The sequence below is a fragment of the Schistocerca serialis genome, chromosome 1 (genome assembly GCF_023864345.2).
Source record: "Schistocerca serialis cubense isolate TAMUIC-IGC-003099 chromosome 1, iqSchSeri2.2, whole genome shotgun sequence".
Classification (NCBI taxonomy): Eukaryota; Metazoa; Arthropoda; class Insecta; order Orthoptera; family Acrididae; genus Schistocerca; species Schistocerca serialis.
Genome location: NC_064638.1, coordinates 422,339,873 through 422,363,368, shown reverse-complemented (window position 1 = coordinate 422,363,368; position 23,496 = coordinate 422,339,873). Strand labels below are relative to the sequence as shown.

Below are 23,496 nucleotides of genomic sequence, written 5' to 3'. Positions count from 1 at the left end.
TCGGAAGCTTGCGCACTCGGTGAAATAGGATAGGTGGCGATCTGTTGGACATCTGACGACAGAGTAAAATCTTGGTGCAGGAGCACATCGTTTAGATTACATTGTTGAACATGAGGTACCGAAGCAGACCAACTACGGTTTACATTGTTGACCAAATGGCTACAGTGGGCGCTGGACCATACAGACTGGGTCGTAGAATAAGGGAAACGTGTCGTCTTGTCGAACGAATAAAAGCAGATCAATGTCCAGATACGCCGTCTTTCAGGCGACCGGTTGCTCAAATGGTACGTCTCGCCAAGAACGCAGGCAGGTATTGGCAGTATTATGCTAGGGGCGACATTCCCCTGGGATTTCATGGGACCCGGGGTAATAATCGAAGGTACTAAGACAGCTCTGAACTGCGTAAACATTAATGTAGCCGAGATGCATTCTTTCACGCTTGATGTCTCGTCTGAATACGATGGCGTCTTCCGCAGGATAACTGTATCGCATGGTCAGGATGGTGCTAGAAGTGTTTGAGGAGTTTGACAGTAAACTCAGGTTGATGTACTGTCCACCAAATTCGCCTGACCAGAGCCCGATATCTCGGACGCTAACAGGAGCCAGTTTCGTTCCTGCAGCACACTGATCTCTACTTTACGAGAATTACGTAACCTGTGCCTAGACATCTGGAGCCACATAACCCCTAAAACCTAAAAATACTTGTCGAATCCACGCAGCACTGAAATGCTGCTGTAATTTGTTCCAAAATTCGACCAACGGCTTTAAACCGGTGGTGATGAAGTTTCCGGCTGAAACGTGAAGGAAGTAATGTGTCATTTGATCCTGCTGGAAACATATGCGCTATGAATTTTGATGCTGTATCCCTCTGTGATGCTCAAATTCTTGTAGCTTCCGCCAGTGTGGCCTGGTGACTTTCGCGCTTACTAAACTAACCTTCGAGCAATCGCTCCTCTCTTCATTACGTTTTCTCGATCAACCCAGCAGGGTCAGATTCCCAGACGGACGAGCAATACTCTAGAATCAATTGAATGTGTACACTGTAAGTCACTTCCAACCCGTTGTAGCCAAGGACCACTTGTCATAAACCTGTCTCCAAGCAGGCCGGCCGCTGTGGCCGAGCGGTTCTAGGCGCATCAGTCTGGAACCGCGCGACCGCTACGGTCGCAGGTTCGAATCCTGCCTCGGGCATGGATGTGTGTGATATCCTTAGGTTAGTTAGGTTTAGGTAGTTCTAAGTTCTAGGGGACTGATGACCTCAGATGTTAAGTCCCATAGTGATCAGAGCCATTTTTTTAAGTAAAGCAGATCTCGCGAATATTATGTCAGTTCACCTGAGAGTAAATTTAGGCTGAGGTGACAAAATTCATGGGACTCCTCCTAATATCGTGTCGCACCTCCTTCTTTCCAGCGTAGTGAAGCAGCTAGATGTGACATGGACTCAAAGAGTTGTTGGAAGTAACCTGCAGAAATATTCAGCCATGCTCCTTCTACTACCCATAATTGTGAAACTTTAGCGGGCGCAGGATTTAGTGCACGAACTGAGTATGTCCCTTAAACGTTCGGTGAGATTCATCTCGGACGATCAGGGTGACCAGAACATTCGCTCAAATTGTCCAGAATGATCTTCAGACCAATCGTGAACAACCGTGGACCGCTGACATGGCGTATTAACATCTACAAAAACTGCAGCGTTGTCAAGGGACACGACGTTCATGAATGGGTGCAGGTGGTGCCAACTAGCCGAACATCCAGAGGACCCAGTCCATTCCACGTAAACACAGCCAATCCTATTATGGAGCCACCACAGCTTGCACAGTGCGTTGTTGACAACTTGGGTCCATGGCTCCTTGGTGTCTGTGCCACACCATCCGCTCTTAGCGACTGAAATCGGGGCTCCGGTATGGTCCAGAGCCCAACAGAGGAGCTGCAGGTGATGTCGTACTGTTAGCAAAGGCAGTCGCGTCTGTCGTCGGCTGCCATAGCCCATTACGCCAAATTTCGCCGCACTAACGGTTAGGCTCGTCGTACATCCCACATTGATCTCTGCAGTTACTTGAGGCAGTGTTTCTTGTCTGTCAGCATTGAAACTTCTACGCAAAAGGTGCAGATCTCGGTCGTAACTGGAGGCTGTCAGCCACTGCATTGTCCGTGGTGAGAGGTATTACCTCAAATGTAGTACGCTCGGCACATTCTTGACGCTGTGGATAGCGTGTATCGTCACGAGTCAATATGCAATAGCATTTTATTGCAGTAAGCTACTTTGAAATACGGGCTCCTAGCTTTGGAACCGTTGGCGGTGGCAACATACAACCGCTGGTATCTTAGCGTGGCTCACTCGCACCTGTCGCTAGCCTAAATGTGGGAAGCGCAACCTGTGGCAGTTCGAGCGACAGAATATTCTAGCCCCTAAGAATCTAAATAAACTGTATTAAATATTATTCAATTTTGTTAAAAGTTAATATACAGCCCCTTGTTATTAAAAGGATGGTTGTGTTAAAATCTCAGCTATCTAGCTGAGATACTTTCAGATTTAGAGACAATTACGTAAAACACCAAGAACCAACACTTATAAGATTGAAGTCAGTTAGGATTCATACCAGTTTGTCTTTTAGTACCATTTGGAATTATTACTGAAGTTCACTAAAGGGCAAAACAATTTATTTAGATATTTATAGTTAAAAATGTTCACTGTTTTTCATTTTCATAATACAGAATTCAGAAATTATTAATATTTATTTAATAACCATTTGTTTTGTTGTGTGAATGAGAGTGACGAATAGTGTGTATGTGGGACATACATAGAGATCCAATATTATCTGATGTTAAACATTACATACCTAATGTGGAACATCCTGGCAGATTAAAACTGTGTGCCGGACCGAGACTCGAACTCGGGAACTTTACCTTTCGCGGGCAAGTGCTTCTGTGAAGTTTGGAAGGTAGGAGACGAGGTACTGGTAGAAGTGAAGTTGTGAGGACGGGGCGTGAGTCGTGCTTGGGTAGCTCAGTTGGTAGAGCACTTGCCCGCGAAAGGCAAAGGTCCCGAGTTCGAGTCTCGGTCCGGCAAACAGTTTTAATCTGCCGGGAAGTTTCATATCAGCGCACACTCCACTGTAGAGTGAAAATTTCATTCTATTACGTAACCTGTGTTATGGGAAAGTGTGAAGCAAGCTGATACAATGAAAGCTGTAATTGCCCTACCTTGCTGATGACGTATGTCCAGGGATACTTGCCCTACCTTGCTGATGACGTATGTCCAAGGATACTTGCTTTTGTAAGAAGGCAGCCAGAATAGTCATTTGCTGAGTAATGATTTTCTAAAGTAATTTCAAGCTTAGTTTTCTTTTCGTTTGGTTAAGTTAAAAGTTTTATTAAGATTTGCCTGACGAAGTGACTTAAATGCATTTGTGAATATGGATTGGTGTAGGACAGTTTTGACGCGAGAAAGAACTCGAAGGATCTTTTTGATTAGCTGGTCATTTTGAACAACCAATCAGAGTTAAGCATTTCCCGCTCTCTATCAAGTAGTTATAGGCCCTGGAAGGAACGGCAGGAGGGGAGTCGTTGGCTAGCTATCAGACGTACAGCTCATGTTGGACGTGTCCGTCTACGTCATGAATAAAATGAAGAAGTTACTGGTATATCGCGTCAAGATGATATTGCTGTGAAAGCAGTTGCATTTACGGACAGATTGTGGAAATTTGAGCTTTGGGAAGTTTTTAGTTGGAAAGATAAAAGCGCGTGAATTTTCGGCCTTTGTAGAATTCCGCGTTGCATGTTTCATAATTATTTATCTGTGGAATAGTTGGCGAGCAGTTTCTTTATTAGAAATCCACTGAAAACGAAAGACCGAATATGAAACTCATATATTGTAGCAGAGCATCGACTGTACATCACGTAATAATTCAGGTCGGACTTAAGTACATTTGTGGCTGTCTTGCGTTTATACTGGGTTGTATGAACTGTGAGCTGAGGACATTGATATTAGTCGCTTAAATAAATAAGAGCTCATAGCTAATTCTTTAATTTTGAACCTAAAGAAATAAAGAACTTGTTGCGGAATTTTGACATTTTTTCTAAAATAATGAAGCAATCGTTCTCTACCCGTAAATCGTTATAAGATATTATTATACCAGATTTTAGGCGGACTTTGCAAACGTAAGTATTGACTATGTTTTTCTTCATCGCTGCTTTTAACATCGTCTGAACAGTATCTACGAATGCAGAGAATCGGGCTGGTGACTAGGCGCCGTACTGAGCTAGGTGGAACTTTTTGTAGTGCACAGTACGACGAAAGACAGTGGTCAAACAATTACGCAACGCAACGCGACTTTCAATCCGCCTCGCCGCCAGCGGAGTATTGAATTCCCTGACGATTTCCGAAATGGAATGTCCAATGTGTTTAGCTCCAAACACCAATCCGCATGCAAAGTCTGTTAATTTCTGTCGTGTGGCCATAATCAAGTCGGAACCCATTCCACATGAGTCACCTGAATACAAATAACAGCTCCATCAATGCACTGTCCTTTTGTACCTTGTGTATGTACCATAACCGTCATCTGCGCATATCGCTATTCCGTGACTTTTGCCACCTCATTGTATGGCATTTTAATGTATCTTTTCCTGCACTGTAATGAGAGCAGAGGAATATTCGAAGAAATTGAACAGTACGAATTCAGTGTTCTGCTGTTGCCTGGAACACATCCCTAGACGCAAGCTAATTTAACCTTCAAAGAAAAATAAGAAAGAAAAGGAATGAGGTATCCAGAAGAAAGCAGGACAATAGTAATCATATTGCCTGCTAGAAACAAAGCACTGAGATGATCAGCTGGAAGTCACGTCGGAGTAAGTGAACAAAGTCTACCAGCGGCTAAACAGATAAAGCGCCTACTGGCCCCCTTCAAACACAACGGGTGATCGTCGCCGTTGTGGGTCCATTTTTCATCGCCCCTTGCACCGCACGGAGTCAGATGCATCGGACATTTGACAAATAACTTCAGAGTATGGGAGGCGTGATTAATTAGGGGAGATACCCTACGGACCTGGAGATGTGCTCCAAGCAGCGAGAGCGCCTCTATACTGAGATATGCCGAGGCACTGCATCACCCCGGCCGGCGAGTTTTCTTGCCCGTATTTACATTCCCAGGACTAGCTAGCGAATTCTCTGCCTCGGAAGTACGAGATGAACTCCAAGCCTCCTGAATGCATCTGTCTTTCAGTCTGCTGACCAGAAAAGCTTCTGCTCAGCATAGGAAAGCAACATGATTAATTAACCAATTAATCACCTAAATACTGAACCAATTAATCACCTATACACATATTGTTTTTCTCCTAATTAACGCAGATAGAAAGTTTTCCAATAACTATTAATCTATAAGTTCGAACTATAATTTCAAAGAACCATTTTTTTTTCTTTTACAGCTAATAGCATACATGTTACCGTATATCTGCTTCCGAATCAAATTTCTCTTATAAATACACAGAGCTCGTAGCATAATTATCTATAAGAACTGAATTGTTGCACAACATTTCTTACAAAAGTTCAAAGGTTATGAAAGCACTGCCGAGAATTCTTCCGGGTTGTATGACCGTTGCCCATGGAACTCTTCTATCCCTGACGTTTCGTCCAAAGCTACGTTGGACATCTTCGGAGGTGCTCCTGGTTGTGCTGAGTCTTTCCAACTGACGAGTCGGACGTCGAAGGACGTCCTAAATACGGTGGGAAGTGGGTGTGGTCTGGATTTCACGTGATAGCAGAGATAAACCTTGTCAATGATAAAGTATAACTATCGTTCATAGTGCGTCAAAGATAAAAATTTCTCATCGATTCTGTAGCACCACTGTCCATATATAGCTGAGTTTCACAGCTCCTTCTTTTCTGTTAAAATTATCCCCATGTTTCAAAAATGACCGGTATATTTGAAACGGCAATAAAAACTAAACGAGCAGCGATAGAAATACACCGTTTGTTGCAATATGCTTGGGACAACAGTACATTTTCAGGCGGACAAACTTTCGAAATTACAGTAGTTACAATTTTCAACAACAGATGGCGCTGCTAGTGATGTGAAAGATATAGAAGACAACGCAGTCTGTGGGTGCGCCATTCTGTACGTCGTCTTTCTGCTGTAAGCGTGTGCTGTTCACAACGTGCAAGTGTGCTGTAGACAACATGGTTTATTCCTTAGAACAGAGGATTTTTCTGGTGTTGGAATTCCACCGCCTAGAACACAGTGTTGTTGCAACAAGACGAAGTTTTCAACGGAGGTTTAATGTAACCAAAGGACCGAAAAGCGATACAATAAAGGATCTGTTTGAAAAATTTCAACGGACTGGGAACGTGACGGATGAACGTGCTGGAAAGGTAGGGCGACCGCGTACGGCAACCACAGAGGGCAACGCGCAGCTAGTGCAGCAGGTGATCCAACAGCGGCCTCGGGTTTCCGTTCGTCGTGTTGCAGCTGTGGTCCAAATGACGCCAACGTCCACGTATCGTCTCATGCGCCAGAGTTTACACCTCTATCCATACAAAATTCAAACGCGGCAACCCCTCAGCGCCACTACCATTGCTGCACGAGAGACATTCGCTAACGATGTAGTGCACAGGATTGATGACGGCGATATGCATGTGGGCAGCATTTGGTTTACTGACGAAGCTTATTTTTACCTGGACGGCTTCGTCAATAAACAGAACTGGCGCATATGGGGAACCGAAAAGCCCCATGTTGCAGTCCCATCGTCCCTGCATCCTCAAAAAGTACTGGTCTGGGCCGCCATTTCTTCCAAAGGAATCATTGGCCCATTTTTCAGATCCGAAACGATTACTGCATCACGCTATCTGGACATTCTTCGTGAATTTGTGGCGGTACAAACTGCCTTAGACGACACTGCGAACACCTCGTGGTTTATGCAAGATGGTGCCCGGCCACATCGCACGGCCGACGTCTTTAATTTCCTGAATGAATATTTCGATGATCGTGTGATTGCTTTGGGCTATCCGAAACATACAGGAGGCGGCGTGGATTGGCCTCCCTATTCGCCAGACATGAACCCCTGTGACTTCTTTCTGTGGGGACACTTGAAAGACCAGGTGTACCGCCAGAATCCCGAAACAATTGAACAGCTGAAGCAGTACATCTCATCTGCATGTGAAGCCATTCCGCCAGACACGTTGTCAAAGGTTTCGGGTAATTTCATTCAGAGTCTACGCATATTATTGCTACGCATGGTGGATATGTGGAAAATATCGTACTATGGAGTTTCCCAGACCGCAGCGCCATCTGTTGTTGAAAATTGTAACTACTGTAATTTCGAAAGTTTGTCTGCCTGAAAATGTACTGTTGCCCCAAGCATATTGCAACAAACGGTGTATTCCTATCGCTGCTCGTTTAGTTTTTATTGCCGTTTCAAATATACCGGTCATTTTTGAAACACCCTGTATTTCGGTGGTTTCTCTATATAGCCGAGGATAATACTTCGTCATAATGCATAAAACTTCAGTTTCCGAAAATTTCAGTACGTGATCACTCAACTGAAGAGCATGTTCCGCCACGGCTGACTTGTTTGTTTTCCCTAGTCGGCAAAGACTTTTATGTTCCTTCAACCATGGATTCACACTTCTCTTTGCAGTTCCTTTGTAGACCCTACCACATGTACACGGAATCTTGTATACACCACTTGCAAACAGAGGGGGACGTTTATCCTTAACGGAACGAAGTGCTTGGCCTATTTCCTTAGTTGGTCTGATAATCGGTCGAACGTTATGTTTTCTTAAAATCTTGCCAATTTGATCCGTTACTTTTTTGATGAAGGGTAAGGAAACTATGTTCTTCATCAAAGAAGTGGCCGTGCTGTTTGAGGCGCCATGTCACGGACTGTGCGGCCCCTCCCGCCGGAGGTTCGAGTCCTCCCTCGGGCATGGGTGTGTGTGTTGTCCTTAGCGTACGTTAGTTTAAGTTAGTTTAAGTAGTGTGAACGTCTAGGGACCGATGACCTCAGCAGTTTTCTCCCTTAGAAATTTACACACATTTGAACATTTGACCTTCATGACTACAGAAAGAAACTGACTCTCCAGTGCATTGATTTCTGCTCGTATTCTCTGACTGCTTATTACAGATGCCACAGAACTATGGCCTCTAGTACTGCGCAAAAACTTATTCTCCGCATCCCAAACCGTTCAGTCACGTTTAAGCTGCGAACTTCAGTTACATTGTCTTCTGGTGACCAAGAGGGAAGTATACGCACTGCTGAGATTATATACTACATTACGCCTATTTATATTATTAACTCGTTCGGGTAATAACACACAACGTACTTCATTTTTACTTTCTCCTAATTTTTAATTTTAACTTTACGTTTCACTACGAGGTCAAATGTGACGTTCCTCTTTCTGTTCTCTAACTTTATTTTAACTTAGTTTTCGTTCCACATTAACTAACGGTGATGAATTCTGAACAAAATTTTGACTTCTGAATGTTGAGGAAACTCTTTGCACTCGTGTTCTCTAGTTATATTCGTGTTACGCTACATGCATTTTAGCTCCTTTTTCTTGAGTCATCAGTCCTCTGACTGGTTTGATGCGGGCCGCAACGAATTCCTCTCGTGTGCCAACTTCTTCATCCCAGAATAGCACCTGCGGTCTGCGTCCTCAAAGTATTTGCTGGATGTATTCCAATCTCTGCCTTCCTCTAGAGTTTTTGCCTTATACAGCTCCCTCTAGCACCATCGATATAATTCCCTGATGTCTTAACAGATGTCCTATCATCCTGCCCTTCTCCTTCTCCGTCACTGATTATTTTGCTGCCTAGGTAGTAGAATCCTTTAACTACATCTACTTCGTAACTATCAGTCCTGATGTTAAGTCTCTCACTTTTCTCATTTATGCTACTACTCATTACTTCCTTCTTTCTTCGATTTACTTTCAATCCATATTCTGTAATCATTAGACCATCCCATTCAGCAGATCATGTAATTGTTTTTCACTTTCACTCAGACAGCAATGTCATCAGCGTATGGTATCATTTATATCCTTTCACCTTGAATTTTAATTCCACTGCTCAACCTTTCTTTTATTTCCAACATTGATTCATTGATGTACAGACTGAACAGTAGGGACGAAATACTACATCCCTGTATTACACCTTTTTTTAATCCGAGCACTTCGACTTGGACCTCTACTCTTATTACTCCCTCTAGGCTATTGTACATATTGTACATTACCTGTTTCTCCCTATAGCTTACCTAGATTTTTCTCAGAATTTCAAACAACTTGCGCCATTTTACTCCGTCGAACGCTCTTTCCTGGTCGACAGATCCTAGGAACGCGATTTGATTTTTCCTTTAGTCTTGCTTCCATTATCAACCGCGACGTCAGAATTGCCTCTCTGGTGGCTTTAACTTTCCTAAAGCAAACTGATCGTCATCTAACACATCCTCAATTTTCTTTTCCATTCGTCTGTGTATTATTCTTGTCTGCAACTTGGATGTATGAGCTATTAAGCTGACTGTGCGATAAATCTCGATTTTGTCACATCTTGCAGTCTTCGGCATTGTGTGGATGATATTTTTCCTAAAGTCAGATGTTCCGCCGGCAGACTGATACATTCACACACCACCGTGAATAGTCGTTTGGTTACCATTTCACTCATTAATTTTAGAAATTCTTATGGAATATTGTCTGTCTCTTCTGCTTTATTTGATCTTAAGTCCTCCGAAGTTCTATTAAATTCTGATTCTACTACTGGATCTCCTAGATCATCTAAATCGACTCCTATTTCTTCTTCTACCACTTGAATAGAATTGGGGAGAAGAGGAGTTTGTGGCACAACTTGACAAGAAAAAGGGTCCGGTTGGTAGGACATGTTCTGAGGCATAAAGGGATCACAAATTTAGCATTGGAGGGCAGCGTGGAGGGTAAAAATCGTAGAGGGAGACCAAGAGATGAATACACTAAGCAGATTCAGAAGGATGTAGGTTGCAATAAGTACTGGGAGATGAAGAAGCTCGCACAGGACAGAGTAGCATGGAGAGCTGCATCAAACCAGTCTCAGGACTGAAGACAACAACAACAACAACAACAACCACTTCACGCAAACCTTCCACCTGATAGAGGCCTTCAACGTACTCTTTCCACCCATCCGCTGTCTCTTGTGCAATTGACAGCGGAATTCCCGTTGCACTCTTAATGTTACCACCCTTGCCTTTAATTTCACCGATTTTGATTTTCTACATGCTGAGCCAGCCCTTCCGACAGTCATTTATTTTCCGATTTCTTCACATTTTTCATGCAGCCATTTCGTCTTAGCTGCCCTGCACTTCCTATTTACATCAATCCTAAGCGATTTGTACTTCTGTGATCCTGAATTTCCCTTAACATTTCTTTTGTACTTCCTTCTTCATCGATCAACTTAAGTATTTCTTCTGTTATCCATGGTTTCTTCGGAGCTACCTTCTACGTACCTATGCTTTCTTTTCCAGTTTCCGTGATTACTCTTTTTAGAGATGCCCGTTCCTCTTCAAATATGCTGCCTGCTGAGCTATTCCTAATAGCTGTATATGCAGCCTTGAAGCCTATCTCGTCATTCCTTATTACTTCCACATTCTACTTCTTTGCATATTGATTCTTCCTGACTAATATCTTAAGCTTCAGCCCACTCTGCATCACTACTACGTTGTGATCTGAGTCTGTATCTGCTCCTGGGTACTCCTTACAACCCAGTATCTCATTTCGGAGTCTTTGTCTGTCCATGATGTAATCTAACTGAAATCTTCCAGTATCACATGGCCTTTTCCAAGTATACCTCCTGTGCTTGTGAGTCTTGAACAGAGTATTTTCTGTTACTAGCTGAAATTTATTACAGAACTTATTTAGTCTTTCTCCCTTCTCATTCTTTGTTCCAAGCCCATATTCTCCAGTAACCGTTTATTCTTCTCCTTCCCCTACAACTGCATGCGAGGCCCTCATGACTATTAGATTTTCATCCCCCTTTAAGTACTGTATTACCCTTTCAATATCCTCTTATAATTTCCATATGTCTTAATCTTCAGCTTGCGACGTCGGGATATTCATCTGAACTATTTCTGTAGGTGTTGATTTGCTGTCGGTTCTGACAAGAATAACTCTATCACTGAACTGTTCACAGTAACTCACTCTCTGTCCTACCTTCCTATCCATAACGAATCCTACTCCCGTTATACCATTTGCTTCTGTTGCTGATATTACCCTATATTCACCTGAACTGAAATCTATGTTTGTTTCCATTTCACTTGACTGACTGCTACTGTATATAGAGTGAGCCTTTCCATTTCCCTCTCAGGGTTTTAACTTCCAATCAAGATTGTGACATTCAACGCTCCGACTCGTAGAATGTTAGCCTTACGTTGGTTAGTCATGCTTTCTCTCATGGTCAACTGCCTCTTGGTAGCCCCATTCCAGAGATCCGCTTGGTGACTATTCCGGAATCTTTTGCCAATGGAGAGATCATCATGACACTTTTTCAGTTAAGGGCCACATGTCCTGTGGATACACGTTAGGTGTCTTTAATGCAGTGGTTTCCATTGCCTTCTGCATCCTCATGCCGTTTATCATTGCTTATTCTTCCACCTCTAGGGGCAGTTTCTCACCCCAAGGCCAAGAGAGTGCCCTGAACCTCTGTCCGCTCCTCCACCCTCTTTGACAAGGCAGTTGGCAAAATGAGGGTGACTTCTTATGACGGAAGTCTTCGGCCGTCAATGCTGATTATTAATCAAAATTTAAGCAGTGGCAGGTTTCGCACCTTGAACCGTGGACTTTCTGATTACTAATCAAAGTCGCTATTCCTAGATCACAGGTGCATAAGAATAAATTAATAGAGCGACACCTTGACACTACAACGGGTTATTTTTGGTGGAACTTCAAAAGATTTTTTTTTAGAAACTGATTAACTATGACCTAAAAGGCAACGGCCTTGCCGCAGTGGTAACACCGGTTCCCGTCACATCATCGAAGTTAAGCGCTGTCGGGCGTGGCCAACACTTGGATGGGTGACCATCTGGGCCGCCAATCGCTGTTGCCATTTTTCGTGGTGCACTCAGCCTCGTGATGCCAATTGAGGAGCTACTCGACCGAATAGTAGCGGCTCCGGTCAAGGAAAACCATCATAACGACCGGGAGAGAGGTGTGCTGACCCCACGCCCCTCCTATCCACATCCTCAGCTGAGGATGACATCGCAGTCGATGTCCCGATGGGCCACTTGTGGCCTGAAGACGGAGTGCTTTAACTATGACCTAAACGTGACGGAATTACTGTAAAGGCTATGATATTGTTCCGGAATGTTAAGTAGTGGTTATCGAAAACATGACACACACACACACACAGTGCACTCCTTGACTTAGCCGTTATTCAGATGATTTCGAGACATTCACTAAACCATGCTGTTTGTGTTCAGTATTTGGGACGACCCTACTTTGTGACTTTCCATCAGAAAACATACTGTTAGCTAATAAAATCTATTGTTAGTCATGATGTGCCAATTTTGAGAATTGTCATATGTGTCGTCAAAGCCATTAAGAATCTATCATGAAGTTTCACTACAACAAGCACAATTTTATCACATTTGCAGTCAACATAACTGCCATTGAAGCAGCCAACATAACTAAGACTGAAGCTTCCTGGCAGATTAAAACTGTGTGCCGGACCGAGACTCGAACTCGGGACCTTTGCCTTTCGCGGGCAAGTGCTCTACCGGTAGACAACTCAACCGGTAGAGCACTTGCCCGCGAAAGGCAAAGGTCTCGAGTTCGAGTCTCGGTCCGGCACACCATTTTAATCTGCCAGTAAGTTTCATATCAGCGTACACTCCGCTGCAGAGTGAAAATCTCATTCTGATAACTGACATTATTCAAAGAGACATTTAGCCAATTGTAAATTTGACAGTTTTATATTAATTCTATAAAATATTTATAGTCAATGAACGATGAAGTTGAGCAAAGCAATCATTTAAGAAGTTAAGAAAAATATTTGTTTTGAAATATTGCAGTCACTATTCCGTGTCGAAATAATAGAAATCTGCAATAAGAAATTAACTAACTACTTTTACTGCATACGGAAGGCATTGCATCAGTACTTGTGTTATGTAACACTAACGTTAGTGCACAGACATTTAAGTCGCATACAATTACTGTGCAGTTAACAAAATAACTTCACAAACTGATATAAGGAAAGGGTAATGATCACTTTTCAAGTAATAATAGCACAAAATTATTAAAGGAAAGGGTAATGATCACTTTTCAAGTAATAATAGCACAAAATTATTATTAACCGTGGTAATTTACTGTTCGCAATCAATTAGCAACACCTGTCGCTAATATAATTATCCAACAGAGTAAAAGCCGTTCTTGGCTTTGAACTGCGGGACAGACTTGTAAGCGGTGAGCAGATGACACGCTACAGTACTTTTCTTGAAAGAAATTACTCTCCTGCGTTGGCTGTTTTCTATATCTCTTTTATTCTGATTATGTGTACTCTTCACTAACAATGTTAGAAGACTCTACCAATAAATTTAATACTTCGATCAGGAAAACTGCAATGAAATGTAATTTTCTATTCACAAAAAACAAATGTATTCTTGGAATGAACCCCAAGACACACACATTGAGAGCACATCGCAAATTATATAAGCAAGATCAACCGATTTGTACTATAATGAACTACATAATTAACCGTGTGATAGAGGGACTATACACATACGAACCCAACTACGGAGTAATGAAATCAGTAGAAATGATAAATCAAATTAAAGGTGTTTGAATTTATGGTAATGATAAACTGGTCTCCTTTGAAATTGAGAACTTTTACACACATATACGTCAATTGAAACTGTTACTAACTTAAAAGTTAACCTTGTTAAATATGAAAAGATTAGCACTGAAGAAATGAATCATCTACTTGAAATATTCCAGCTGATATTCTTGTACAATTATTTCACATTTCAAGGTAATTTACACACAGCTAGGTGGTCAGGTGATGGGTAGTTTCAAAGTTTTCTTGTGATACGTGATATATATCGGGACACCTATCAACAGCCAAACGATGGAGCGTTTGAACTATTGTTAAGAGGAAAACTTATGCTCTTCTCTGTATTTTCTGAACCACAAAAATCCGACCAATTAAGATGAGTACATGATCGGTTACGTTACAACCTAGTGCCCACCAAAATTATGTCACAATAACACTGACCTATGAATGTTCATATTTGTTAATAGCTGCCACTCATGAAGATAACGTGCTGAATGCCCAAGCAACGGTAGAAAACATAGAAATTATGCAGTAGCTTTGCAGTAAAGAAGCACTTTAAAATTAATTTCTTAATGTGTTGTAACGAAGCTAATTTTGCATTTTGCTATAATTGTGGCGAATGTTTCTCATATCTTTGCAAATTTGAAAACCCCCGTTTTCGACGTACAGCCCTCTTGCTGTGAGTGTACCACGGTGCACCTGGTGTCGCGACCTGCGACCCGCGGCGGATCCTTCCCTCCCGTGGTGTTGGACGACGTGGAGCTCGCCGGTAATACTGGCCCTCTTCCGTAGCTGGATGATAGTTTCTATCGCCTGATGTCGGTGAGATGTGAGGTTAATAGGGAGATGTCATTGTGACAGCCTTTCGATCGCACCTTTGTTTACAGCAGAATGATGTGATATACCGTCTGGTACTTTCCTAGCAGCCTGATGAGCTCTGAGTGTTTAACCTCAGGGGTCGATGGTGATTATTCAGACATGGTTTCGTGTGATATCGAATGGAGAGCCAGCGTTCGTAGTTTTGGATGTGGTTTAGTTGTAAGGTGTCAGGCAAATCCAACACCTACCATAAAAACCCTGATATGATAAGCAAATCCAGTAGTATGTCACATAGCTCCGAATAAATCGTTACATTAAATTAACCAAGGTAATACGAGTAACGAGTGAGCAAATGGAATACCACAGACTAACACACGAATGCCTAAATGCATGTCATACCTTCCCACTGTGAGACAGACGCACTTCCGAGGGGAGAAACGAGAACAGAAGCCGAGAGCAGAACCGTGTTAAGCTAGAAGGCCCTACGATAAGGGACGGACTGGACACCCGATGCCACGTCGCCAGCTAACCACTAGGACCACCCCAGCTGCAAGTTTTAGCGTGAGACTTTTTCGCATCTCTGTTACGTCAGGACCACCCCCAGCCCATGTTAAAAGCTAGAGCCCTCCACAAGAACAGTACAGATCTTACGATCACACAAAAAGAGCCACACCACCCGCAAGTTTTAGCGTGAGACTTTTTCGCGTTTCTGTTATGTTGCAGACTTTAAAAAAAAAGCCCCACCACGAAAAGTATAACGTTTCTCATTGTATAGACAGAATTTTTGTAGGCAGAGCTTAAGGTTAACATTGAGACCCTGATTGGTCAGATGAAAACACAGCCAGATCGTTTTTTTAAACCAACTTCGGTAAATTGTAGTAAGGAGAAGTTAGGAGAGAGTTGCTTCCGAGACGGCGAGGTGAACGGAGCTGTGCTGTCCGCCGCCCCCTGACGAGCACCGACAAGGTAATGAATGCACGCGATGCCACATAACAGCGCATAAAGCTTCACTCAGAACTGCAGAAGTCTCATCTGTTACACCCCCTTTTTGCGTAATACTAGTGTCGATCGTCAATTAAAGCTCATGGTGTTCACATTTGCCACTTGAAGTAAAAATCTGAAACGCGGTGATTTTTCTGTTATATAGTTATTGAGAAGCCACATCAGCCACTGTAATTTACGACAAGTTAGATAAGTAATTAAAGATAACTGAGGGCCACTGTAGACCATTTTGATAGTTTTCTCTTTTGTGAAACTTAATTTAAACCTGGATTATAGATGTGATACGGCATAGGTCATCCTTCGATCCATTGTAGAACTTGGAAACTCATTCAGGGAATATTCGTTCACATTTTTGTTGAACGAAGTTGGTTTTTACCATCCTGTATTAAAACATTTCCTTTTATCAATAGTGCAATTTATAAACAATGTTTTGGGATTTCCAATGGTAAACTTAACTGCTTTTTCGAAGTTATTTTACCAGCTAACTAAAAATAGGAAAGCCTTGAACCCCTTCCACTAAATTTAGTTAGTATTAAGATTCTTTTACAGGGAGTGCTGTGGAGCTGACGCTGAAATCATTAAGTATTTGGTTATATCATCGCTAGTCTCACTGAACTCTTCTGAATTCTACATGTCATGTGTGGTCTGGCGTCTCCTTACCAGCAACAGGTCCCAGGTTCAAACTAGTCAATTCCCTAAAACACACGCTCAGAGCGTCGTTGCGCGAAAGTGGTAGGGAGACACGATATAGAACAAACAGACACCACACAGAATGTTAGATAGTGTGTGCTCCTGAGAAATTGACATCTTGGATTTGCGAACTGTATTTTCTCCTGCATGAATGCTTCCACATTAACGTCTTGTTGCTGATTGGGAGATGTTTATGTCCACTGCATGTTCGATACTGTTGTGGAGTATACAAGTTATAGTTGCTTGTCTAATATCCTGTTTTGACAGAGGTATTTTTAGAGTTTAGTGTTGTGGAACTTCCAGTGAGTTTGTTATCAGAGGAGTGAACTAATCGTGCAGTGAGTCAGTTGGTACGCCATGGAGAGGATTCTTAAGTCTGCTGTGCTTTGTTGTCTTAAGTGTTGGTTCACCACTACGTGAGTGGCTGGTGAGTTAAACTTCACGGTGCCAAGTAAAGTTAAATCATCTCAGAGTCAAACTTCCTCGTTTGTATGGACTGATAATGTGAGATCTGGCGGAACAGAATCCAAGGGAACCGAGATTTGCACTGTGACCTGTTATTATTAGCTGCTTGAACTCATTCTCCTTGAATGGTCTTCAGTATACGCTCTTTTGGCGCGACCAATTTAATTTGTTCCCTCTGTGGTTTCATTACAAACGACTGAGGAGAACTTGTAATAGTAGCCTTAGTTGCAGTTAGTGCAAATGCTGGTCCCTCTATGCCCAAACATAGCCAAGAGTGGAGTACTGCGGTTTGAGTTTCGTTGCTGTGTGTTCTTTTATGTAAGACAAACACTGTTGCATATTGAACCTCGTACAGTTCATCGCCTTGGCTGGTGTGTGTATTAATATATGCCTGGTGAAGTCAGTGATGAATTAAGCTTACTTTCTGTCGTGTCGGTAGACACTGCCATATGCGTCAAGGATGAACCACAGTCCTAATAGCTGATAAAGTGATGTACTATAAACGCTGCCTAGACGATACACTACTTCTATTTGATGGGTTTATAGATGATGTTAACACTGGCTCAAATGGCTCTGAGGACTATGGGACTTAACAGCTGTGGTCATCAGTCCCCTAGAACTTAGAACGACTTAAACCTAACTAACCTAAGGACATCACATACATCCATGCCCGAGGCAGGATTCGAACCTGCGACCGTAGCAGTCACGCGGTTCCGGGCTGCGCGCCTAGAACCGCGAGACCACCGCGGCCGGCGATGTTAACACTATGTTGTTGCAACTGGACAGCATGTACTATCATACAAAATTTGCAACGGATATAGGGGAAGGTCAGAATATAGGTTTTATTGGTATCAAGATCATAAATAAAAAACATAGGCTTAAATTTGAATCTTTTCGTAAAACTATAACAGATGCTATTATTTACAACGCATCTTGCAATCCTGTGATGCATAAAAAGCTCATTTTCATTCTGCAATAATCAGACTAGTAAATGATTTATATATGCAGACTGAACCGACGAATGAAAATTTGAACCAAGACCAGGATTCGGACTCAGGTCTCTTGCTCACCAAGCAGATGCGCTAACCACTAGGCCACCTGGGCACAGTAGCTTCGCACAACTGCAGGATTACCCTAGCATGCCTCCTTCCTGAATCCAAATTCTCACTGACGCCACAGCCCACTTGTCCCCCTAAAGTCTAATGGCATTGCAGAGGCTTTCCAGCTGTGTTGGAATATCACTGCATCGAGCGAAGCGATGGGTCCTACCTGAAACCCACGCATAGGTGCTTTAATCAAGCGAGACCTTTCCAGAGACCTTTCCAAGTCTCAGACAACTATGATGTTTATGTGCAGACTGAAGTAATGAATGAAATATTGCGTCAAGGCTAATAAATTTTCCTTGAGAACAAAAGAACTCAATAAAGAACTAAGAGTACTTAAGGAGATCGTGTAGAATATCAGTTAGGAATCAGATATCGTACAAATGTTGTATATCAATAAACTCCGTCAGAAGAAATAGAAAACAAACTATAGGATAACACTGTGAAAGGGAACAGAGACACGAAAGCTTAAGTACAATATCTTACCCTATCTTGCTGTCTCCTCAAATAAGATGACTAGAGTACTCCATATCAAAAAGGAGTAAAAATAAGTTTCTATACAGAGAACCCTTTAAGTAATACATTGTACCATAATAATCGAACAAGGCCTCAGTTCTCGCATTCGGGTATCTGCAGAATTGACAGCAGATGTATCAAAACTTCAATGTGGGTCAGATGAGCAGAACGTGTAGTGAAAGGTTTATGAAACACACACTTAATCGAGAGCAACAACTAGTTTATTTGCAACATGCATTAGGGTAGAGAGGAATCAGGCACTAAATGTAGATAATGGAATGCAGATATTACGTAAAGTAAATAAAGGAAATGTTATAGAAAGTTCTGAGGAGATTATAATATAACAGCCTTCATTAACACCCCCTGTGTAACCTTAACGAGCAAACTGAACTAAAACACAAAAATAGAAAACTTCCATCAGATACCGCATGCCATTTAATACCGTTCAAGCGAGCGAGGTAGCGCAATGGTTAGCACACTGGACCCATATTCTGGAGGACTACAGTTCAAACCTACGTCCGGCCATCCATGATTTCAGTTATTTGCCTAAATCGCTTAAGGCAAATGCCTGGATGTTTCCTTTGAAAGGGTACAACCGATTCCCTTCTCCGTCCTTCCCTAATCCGAGCTTTTGCTCCATCTCTAATATCCCCGTCGTCGATAGGACGTTAAACACTAATCTCCTCCTGTTCTAATACTGTTCAGTTGTTTTGTCATCCTTAACGTGTCAACTCAAATCCTTTGCTGCTTCACTAAGATACTGTATTCTCGCAATATCAAATCTACTACTGTGTGCCGTCACGTACCTTAGGTTCCCAAGCTTGACCCCTTGACTTGGTTGATAGCATAGATAGCATTGTGTCTGACCCCTGCGCCGTTTCGATACGTATCGAAGGCGTCATACAATCCTTTTCCGCGTAGCTAAGCACCCACCTGCTTCGCGTCTCACCAGGCAGCATGCACATGCTGTTCTGAACCAGCTTAATGGCGGCCCTTGTCAGCTCCCCTCATTCTTTGACCACGGATAACTGGAGGATGGTGATGCAAGGACAAGTACCACCAGTCTTGTGGCACATGATAACCGAGAACCCCGGGTTCGATTCCCGGCGGGGTCAGGGATTTTCTCTGCCTCGTGATGGCTGGGTGTTGCGTGCTGTCCTTAGGTTAGTTAGGTTTAAGTAGTTCTAAGTTCTAGGGGACTTATGACCACATCAGTTGAGTCCCATAGTGCTCAGAGCCATTTGAACCATTTTTTGATAACCGAGAAGCATGCCACTAGAATTTGGCGGAAGGTGGCCCTGGTCTGTTACTTGTGTGTGCAAAAATCACGGGCAAAGTGTGGCATCTGAGGCATATGGATATGTCTGGCGTGCTCGTTTATGTGTAGACTACATGAGCTGCTATTTGGAGCTATCATAGGGTTCTTAGTGCTACAAGCCTTAGTTTTGAGTTACCCCAGTTTTATTTATAACATTTACTGGTTGAGCTAAATTACATTGGTAAAATTATTTATGTCACTATTATTTCTGTTTTCCAAGTTTAACCCTGGTTCGTAATACATGAATGCTATTTGTTCTTCCTTTATGTACTGGATTTCAGTGCTCAAGATTAATTTTATTGACTGCTGTTTTAGAGGAAGCCTCGAGTGCGTCCTTGTTTAAATTTTATTTATGTATTCCTGCATGCAATTAATATGAATATTTCAATTTCAAGTCAAGCTATGTACACTGCTACCTGATCTCTGGCTGAGATTTCATTTCACTCAATTGTTTATGAATGCTCAAATAATATTTATCTGATATATATTTCACATTGTTTTATACTCGTTCATTGCATGTTCAGATTTTCCTGCCGTTGGTGATGTTAACGGTACAGTTAACTAAATGTTTTTGATGCTTGACGTCTGTTGTTGGATACATCCGTTAATTAATTTTAGTACTAACCGAAGCCATTCTGTGTTTTGTTGAATTTATGTAGTAGGAGAGCCGTCTGAATGAGGTCAAAATTTACGCAATAACACCAACTTAGAATTCAAATACTAAATACTTATTGGCTTTTTTATTTCGTATGTTAATAACATCTTCGACAAATTTTTCTTTAAGAAACGTGTCTTTTTTCTAGATAAAGTGTTATTTCTTCGCAGCTTGGCACCTTACTAATCTCAGATCTCCGCTTGCCATATCATTTCAATTTCAGTATAATTATACAGCACAAGGTTTCTGTAGTACTTCTCCTTTACACTTGAAATACCACGTCTCCCACCAAATATTAGTCAATACTCGTGAAATTGCTGATTCCTAACCACAGGTCCACTGGTTCTGTAGCCGGCCGCGGTGGTCGTGCGGTTCTAGGCGTTCCAGTCCGGAGCCGCGCTGCTGCTACGGTCGCAGGTCCGAATCCTGCCTCGGGCATGGATGTGTGTGATGTCCTTAGGTTAGTTAGGTTTAATTAGATCTAAGTTCTAGGGGACTGATGACCACAGCAGTTGAGTCCCATAGTGCTCAGAGCCATTTGAACCAACTGGTTCTGTCCAGCTTTGATATTTTGTATATAATGTGAGGTGTCTTGCTACTCCTGCACCTGATGATGCCGCTCGTGTCACTTCTTCTTGCAGCAGACCTTGTCAGACGCTATATTCTCGTGGCATTACATGTTCGCATCTCTCGCCATATCAGATTATGTCCAGCATTGTCGGACACGATCGTTTTGTTGCCTAGGCGTTAATTTATGGGGAGGCACAATGTTGCATGGCCTTATCGACCTGCAAATCTTTGAACACGGTACACTCAGCGGGGAACGTTATTTCAACACTCTACTCCTTCCCCCATGTACGTCATTTCATGAATGAATCTGGCCCTGACTTCATTTTTATGGTTGACAATGCGTGACCGCATCGAACTGCGGAGACGGAGCAGCTCTTGGAACCAGAGGATATTCGGCGAATGGAGTAGCCTTAACGTAGTCCCCGCTCAAATCCAACTGGGCACGTGCGGGGCGCGTACTACAGCACGTCCACATGCACCAAATACTATACAGCTGTTTTCAGCCACACTAGTGGAGAAACGGAACGCCCTGCGACAAGTACTCCATACCGACCACACAGTCAGCGTGAGAGTATTTTGCAGAACAGGCACTGCTCTCCTTGGTGATCACACAGCCTATTAAGAACTCTATCCTGCCTTCTATGGCGTCCATCATGAATTGCAGTGATTTCAATGCAACAATTGTCCGTAAATAAATGTGCCATTTCTGTTCGTATCATTGCACATCTCCTCAAATTACCTTCAGTTCTATACTGTAGCAGTTCTTTCTCTGTATTCCCCAAGTTTCAACAAGCTTCCTTACATGGCAGCGACAAATCACGTGCAAGCTATTTTCGTTTTTAAGTTTTTCACACAAACGTACGTGATATCGTGTTTATAAGCTGGAGAAATCGTAGCCCGTTATTACTTTCATAGTTTAAATGTATTTCGCATATGTATGGAAAATAAAAGGTCGAAACCTATCTTCCTTTGTGGCAAATAGTACACTTTCATTGGTTAAAATGTATTTAGCATATAGTTAGAAAACAGGTCAAAACCTACCTTCCTTTGTGGTAAATAATACACTTTCATACCAGAAAAATTTTAAGCTGACCAGATTTCAGAATCGATGAAGTGGGACACGTCTGACCACTGAACATAACTAGATCCATGTCTTCATGTTCACATAGGATTTTCAGAGTTAAATATTCAATTTCAGACTCATTTTATCGGAATGGCAATTGTGGGAAAAAGGATAATAAATCAGTATCAAAATTCATTTATTTCCCTGATAGCGTAAAGTATGAAAATCGCACACAAGTTTTCAGCATAACATTTGAAGATGTCTTCGACATATCACTTGCCAACGATTTCTACATTTCATGAAGTTTTCCGGGCATGTATATGTCCCTCTATATAAAAAGTATGTACAAATTAGCAGTATTATGGAGGTGAACATTAATCTTTCAAAACATTGTTTATGATGTATAAGAAAACACAATTACTTACTTCAAACATTCTTGGAATCTCCGGAGACAGTGGATTGATCTGTTTTTCGTGAAACAGACACACTATAAACACTTGCCGCACCAAATGATCACTCACAGCCTACTACATTTTTCAACCCCATAGTCCATGGTACTTTTGTCCAAATTCTGAAAGCATCTCGCTACATGCTAGCACAAGAGAGATGTCCCAACGCCCAAAAATTACTGTAGTGGGGCATATGTGTCCTATTAACCATGAAAGAGTAAATGATTCGATCGCCTTTCTGCCGAAGTTCTAGCTTCCTATCAATTGATGGGATTGGCAGTCAATGTGGTAAGGACCTATTGTACGCCATCTGGCTGCGCAGTGCCTACTGCAGACTTGTGTCATATATTATTTGCCAGTCAACACGTGGAGCAAGTACAGACCTAAATTCCCCTCATGAAGCAGCTTTATACTGTTAATGAATCTTAGTATAGACTGATACAGCACAGAACGTCTTCGTTGTGCCGTTGCGTTGCGAGTGAACTGGGAGGTACACGGAAATTCCATTAACGGGACTAGATGCGGCATTTTTATTTTTGCGAGTTTCTGCGAAGCTCGCAGTGAGTGATGGGGAAGAGTGGACGTGCGCGGGGTATACCGTGCCGTATCCGTGAGGCCGGCGTCGTGTTTCGGCGAACAATGAGCGGGGCCCGGCCGCCGCCCACGCCAGGTGACGCGGCATCTGGAGCTGGAGCCTTCAAGCCGCGGCCGCTGCCGCTCGCCCAGCCACACACAGTCCCCTCACGTCGAGGCGCAGCCGGCGCCACGCCAAATTAATGGCGCCTGGCGCGCTGCTGCGCCGCTGGTCGCGTCGTAAATTTCCTCAACACACCGCCAGGAAGCCCCGAGCGGGCCGAGGGCAGGGGTTCTGCAAACCGGACAGACCCCTGGCCAGTCGAGTCACCTCCTGCACCAGCAAGTTCATTGGCTAAACCTGTAGCTGTCTCAGAGAGGAAGCTGTACCTGGAGACCACCCTTGGAGATCTGGAACAATTTCATGAAGCTCAATTTCATAAACAAGCAGCTCCAAGGTTTATCCCGTGCCATGGACTTCCACCTTATCTGTGT

General features: G+C 42.7%; 1 non-coding gene across 1 annotated transcript; it reads left to right on the top strand.

Moving 5' to 3' along the window:
* Positions 1-2,995: 2,995 nt before the first annotated feature.
* Positions 2,996-3,070, top strand: Trnas-cga (transfer RNA serine (anticodon CGA)). The gene has a single exon. It is a non-coding gene; the product is annotated as a tRNA-Ser (tRNA).
* Positions 3,071-23,496: the final 20,426 nt, after the last annotated feature.